This window comes from Phyllostomus discolor, chromosome 15 (genome assembly GCF_004126475.2).
Source record: "Phyllostomus discolor isolate MPI-MPIP mPhyDis1 chromosome 15, mPhyDis1.pri.v3, whole genome shotgun sequence".
Classification (NCBI taxonomy): domain Eukaryota; kingdom Metazoa; phylum Chordata; class Mammalia; order Chiroptera; family Phyllostomidae; genus Phyllostomus; species Phyllostomus discolor.
In genome coordinates, this window is record NC_040917.2 from 6,429,969 (window position 1) to 6,435,968 (window position 6,000).

Here is a 6,000-nt window from a genome sequence, read left to right on the forward strand (position 1 = left end):
AGCCTGGCGTGCTTTGTTATGGCTGCCCTAAGGAGCTAACGCATTACAGATTTTACCCATCAACTCCAGTTCAGTCTGTCTGAGAAAATTGCCAGCACCGGCCCCCACACAGCGTGGCGGGTCTGCACTTTTCCTGGTCCGGGCCGGGGGCTCACCCCCTCACCCCACCTCCTTCTAGCAGTGTGGCCTGGACGCATTGCTTAAGCTCTGCGCGCCTCAGTTCACAGGAGTGTGAACCAGGGTAACGGCAGTTGTCTCACGGGGTTGTTACGAGGATTAAGTGAATTAGCCCTTGAAAGCACTCAGAGCTGTGTTTAACACAGTGTGACCGAGGCATAAATTTTAAATAAAGAGGGTGGGAAACACAATGAAATCCAGTCTGTGAAATCCCTTTAAATTCCAACGTACTTTAAAATTCCGGTTGCAGGGTGCCCTTGCCGCAGGGAGGAAGCATGAGCGGCAGCAGCCTGGTGCCCCTGTATGCTGAGTCCGGGTTTGTGTTGGGACACGGGTCCACGGTCAGCACAGGTGCTCACAGTGACAGTGGCAACCATCCCGGCCTTGACGGCGGTGACTGTGAACCATCTCTGGGGAGTATTTTAACATCGTCTGAACACTTGACCATCACTGGCATTCCCGCCCCCACTTTCACTGGAAGAAATGTAACGGAGGGCACACCCGGCGTGTGTGCTGAAAACGTCCCCCGGTGTGTCTGCACGTGACTTGCCGTGGAACTGGGGTGAACACGCCTTCATCTGCATTGGTAAAACTGTCACATGAGACGGACACACTGACCGCCAGGTGGACCACGTGGCTGTTACGTGCGTGAGAGCCAACACGAACAGGGTCGGGCTGGCGGAGGACCCCCCAGGGCCAGGGACCAGCGTGCGGGTCTTCCTGGAAGTGTGCTCCGAGTCCCACAGCCTCCCGAGCTGCTGTTGCTGGTCAGAGCGCCCTGGAGGACAGGGGACAAGGTCATCAATCAGGAGCACCACCGAGTTGAACGTGACACTGTGCGGTGACTAACGGCTCCCAGCCGAGGGCTGTTAGTACTCGTTGCAGTTTCTGCCAGGAAATCCTGAAAGGCCGGCGATTGCCTGGATGGCCTTCTTGACCAGCAGAATCTTGAGCGGAAATGGCCAGTCATGGAAGGGCATCCTCCCCACCCCCGCCCCGGGGGCCCGAGCCCCAGTGGGGAGGCAGCGCCCCGGACAGGTTTCTGCGGCTATTCTCCCCCTGTGAGCGAACGCTGCCTCTGATGCGCTGAGCACATTTTTATAAGCATAGAAATCACTGAAGGAGACTTGAGATATTTTCCTCTCATGTCAGTTCAATCCACAGAACTATTAACATTTCCAAAACTTGACACAGAAGACGCATATTATCTGCATGCAGCGTTTGAGGAACCGATGACCCACCTCGCACAGCCGACAGGGGTTGGTAATACTTTCTGTACATTTTATTGACACGGAACAGCCCACGGCACAATCTCACTTATCCAGCAAATAGCTTAGAAACAAGGCATGTTTTAAAAGTACAGCAAAACTTGAGGAATGATTTTCTCCCACTGCTTCTCTCACAGGAGGAACAGCCCTTATGTACATGGCACACACAACCTGACCCGGGTCGTGGTCTCGCGGGCACGCCCTTAGCGGTTCGGGACCAGAACGTCCCTGCAGAGGGGGCTTGCTACAGGCTTACAGCCCGAGGGAAGCCGCCGCTGACGCCCCAGGGAGGGAGCACAGGAAAATGCAAAATGCAGACACGGTTGTTGAAGACACTGCAGCCCGGGCCTTAGTCTGCGAGCAAATATCCATCTCGACCCAGTCATTGAGTAACCTTACTATTCGGTAGCGTTAGAATCGGCTCTCGGAATGACTGCGGGGCCGAGAAAAGAAAAAAGGGTGTGAAAGTAGGTCTCCCAGAGCCTCAGAAAGCAGGAGAGGGTTAAATTACACTTTAGAAAGTGGTCCACCCAAAATGTCCTTTCCCTCCCTCCCTCCCTCCCTTCCTTCCTTCTTCCTTATTTTTATTTATCTTTTTTTTTAGTGCTTTGCAGGACAAGCTGCCAGCTGCCTAGCACTGGCCCTCCCCTGTGGCTGTCTGCCCGGGACAGCTGGGGTGCCGCAGTGGGGGGGCTGCTGGGTGTGTGCAGGTGCCCACGATCGCACAGGGTGTGACCCGTGCCCACTCCTGTCCTTCAAGGGTCACCTCAGAGCTTTTCCGCTTCTGGATGGCTGAGCCACTGTTAAAGACACTGTTACCCGAGAGGAAAAGAAAGGGAGAAAGAAAAACCAACCCGTGGAGGAGGGACTGGAGAGCGGACACGTGAGCGTGAAGGTTACATGGTCAGCGCTGTGGGATGGGAGGAGGAGGTTCCCTTAAGAAACAAACAAAATTTCCCCTTTCCACTTATTTTCACTTTTAGCTCAGCTCACGGATGGACCTCTAACGCTGCCTGTTGTCGCCAAATGTTTTCTTTCAGGCGATGAAACGCCGGTGGGGAAGTCTACATTGCCTCTCCCTGCGACACAGAAGAAGAAATGTTCGCATTTTCCTCAGGAATGGAAATTCACCTCCAGCTCTGAAATCGAGCCTCTGCAGCCGCACCCCTTTTCTTCTGACACACAATACACACTCCCGCACGTGCACACGCCTTTACACGCACACATCTCACAGGAGCAGCATTGTGACAATGCTGCGCGTTCAGAGAACAGAGAACAACCATAATAGCTGCCCTTTAGAGAGGGCTCTCCCTCGCCAGGCACTGGGCTGAAGACACTTGCTCGCTTGGCCACGCCCCATGAGGAAACCGAGGCTTGGGGAATTGAAGTCAAGTTCGTGAAAGACTCTCCGCTGGTGAACAACGCAGATGGGATTGGAAACAAGGTTGCTGATTAACCACCAGGCTATGCTGTCTCCCCGGAGGCCTAACCATTTACCCCTATAAGTGACCTGCATTTTCCCAAGGGGCATGGAAGGGCTGAGGGAAACAACCGCTGGGGATGAAGAGGCCTGGATGGAGGGGAGGACCCTGCCCCACCCACACCCCGGGCAGCTTCGGGGTAGATGCCCCCTCCCCCCACTCACCACAGGCTCTGCCACGGCGAGCAAGTGACTTGTCCACAGTCAGACCCACCCTTTCTCGGGGGTCTCCCTGCAAACGGACCACATGGGCGGGGGGCTGGAGGTGTGCTCTGAGCCCAGGCCATGGCAGGCACGTCCAGGGCTCCGGCCTCCCTGACTTTTGAGGCCATCTCAAGCCGTGAAGACCTGATTGTGCAGATACTGGGCCAAGTAACCCCTGCTTCCTCCTACTTACAAATGCAGATAAAGCCACTGGAAAACAGGATTGTGTAAGCTGGAGAGAAAGAGGAAGAGAAAGGGAAAGGAGAGGGGAATCGACTTTGGAAATGACCAGCCTGTCAACCTACCCCCTGGAGAAACACAGCAACCACAGATGGAAACACCACGTTGCCAGCACTTGAACAGCACTCGAGAACGCGCTGAGCTGAACACCAGCAGTTTGCACACCGAGCCTCGTGGACTACTAGAACGTGCCACGGAGACAGGCAGCAGATGACCGAGCAGCCAGGAGGTCGTGACGGGAGGTCAAGAGCTTTGCCGCCACGCTCCAGCGAGACCCAGCTGAGCTGCTGGCCTGGGTCGTAGACACTGGGCAAAGGGTAGACTCCTTGGAGCAATGTGTCCAACGTCCCATGTCTCGCTCCTCGGCAGCACGGGACGGCCACCGTCCAGACCTGACATCCGTGTTCTCGGAGGCCCCAGGCTCCTGGGCATGAATTCCCAGCCCGGCACATAACAAGCGCTCAGTAAGCATTGGTGGATTGAATTAGAGCGTGCCTTGTAAATATGTACTCATTTTTTTCATAATTAATGTGTGAAATACAATGTTGAATCATAATTCTCTACCTCGCTACCGCTGAAGCCAAAGCATGGTGTCCATGTTTCTGGTTTAGGGGTAAATGTGTCCTTCTAAAGACACACACGTGAATATCATAACCTCAAAATTCAGATTTCTGATATTAGAAGCCATACAGGCTCACTGCAGGGGGAATCTTTCAAAAATGAAAAATATAAAGAACCAGAAAGAACCACCTATAATCTCATAATCCAGCCACTTAGAGATAATGAATTAACATTATTTCTTTCCAATTTTTTCTGTATGTAGTCATAGGCATGCATGCATACATATTTAAAATTATAACTATAAGAAATCCTCATATGGTTGTGTAACTGCCTTTTTTTAATCCACAATCAAAGACTTTTTTTTCATTGCTTCTAGAGAGAGAGGGAGAGACATCGATGTGAGAGAGAAACATCGATCAGTTGCCTCTAACACGCGCTCCAAAGAGGGATGGGGGATGGAACCCACGACCTTTCAGTTTACAGGACGATGCTCCAACCAGTCGAGCCATCCAGCCAGGGCTGTATCTGCCTTTTGCACTGAACACTATGGATCGAGCCTTTTCCTATGTCAACAACTATCTCTGAAAACGTGATTTTTAAATATCTACACAACGTTCCATCATGTGGATGGGCTGTGATTTATTTAAGTCTTTCCCCATTTTGAACATTGAATTGGTTATTAGCTGTCCCTATTTTATAAACCAGGCTTCAGTAAACAATTTCTTTTCATGAATCATTCTACACACTTCTGATAATTTTTTTAAGATAAATATCTAGAAGCAGAACTATTAGGACAAGGGATAGAAATTCTTTTACAGCTCTTGCTACATGTATCTTCAAATATTTTTGAAAATTCTTTAAAAACACATGAGGATTAAGATCTAAAGGAAGACGAGAAATGACAGGTTTTTGGGTTTTTTTGCCCTTTTTGCCACATTTCCTGGAGCCCAGACCATCTAAGTGTCTCCCATCCCTGGAGTCTGGGATGCACCCTGCGGATCAGCCGCACCTGCCACAGAGGTTCCTCTGCTTTCACGGCCCCTGTGGCCCTGCCCGCCGCTGGGGGCCTGTGACCTGCGGCACGGGGGCATCCGATGGACCCTGCATGGAACCAGGGGTTTCTCTGTCCGCAGTTGACTTCAAAGCTGGCATACACACGAAAACCAAAGGCCTATTGTCTTAGAAAAGCAAATAACAAATGCTTATTCCATTGAATTAAGAATCCTAGACGACTTCCTGACTTTGCATCGCTCACATTTTTTTAATGATTGTCTTTCTACATGTTCTTTCCAGCATCCTAGCAGATTTCAGAAATGCCACGGGCCATGTCTGCCACAGAAAAGGTTTTGATTCCAAGGAAACTCAATAGTCATTTTTGAACACGGTGCTTGGCTGTGTGCAATGATAACTTGAAGTTAGAGTCATTTCAACTTTTTCTTCTGTGTAGGATAATATGAAGTTTGCCGTTGACACTCAAAAGGCAGCTAGGATTTCTAATTGCATCGCAGCACCTTTAGCTTGTGTCAGTCATAAATATACTCTCCCCCTGGCTGGCGTAGCTCAATGGATTGAGTGCGGGCTGCGAACCAAAGTGTCGTAGGTTCGATTCCCAGTCAGGGTACATGCCTGGGTTGCAGGCCATGACCCCCAGCAACTGCACATTGATGTTTCTCTCTCTCTCTCTCTCTCTCTCCCTCCCTTCTCTCTCTAAAAATAAATAAATAAAATCTTTTAAAAAATCCTTTTAAAAAAGAAAAATAAATAAATATACTCTCCTTCTCCTTTTTAGGTCACTTGGGTTTTAAACATTACAATGGACACCTTTTCCTAAGTGCCTCTCATTACACTTTCTTGAGTCCTAATCTCTCTCCTCATTTCACTTTTTAACTCTGTCTTCTACAGTACACAGACATCTGTTCTGAAAAATGTATGCCGAATAATTTCATATTATATACCAATAGAGTCACAAAATATATTCCCACATTTCAGGAAGTTAGATATGTACACACTTCTGCTGATAGGATCACTAAGTCAGAGAAAAAGTGGATTTAGCTGGGACTTCGGGGTATT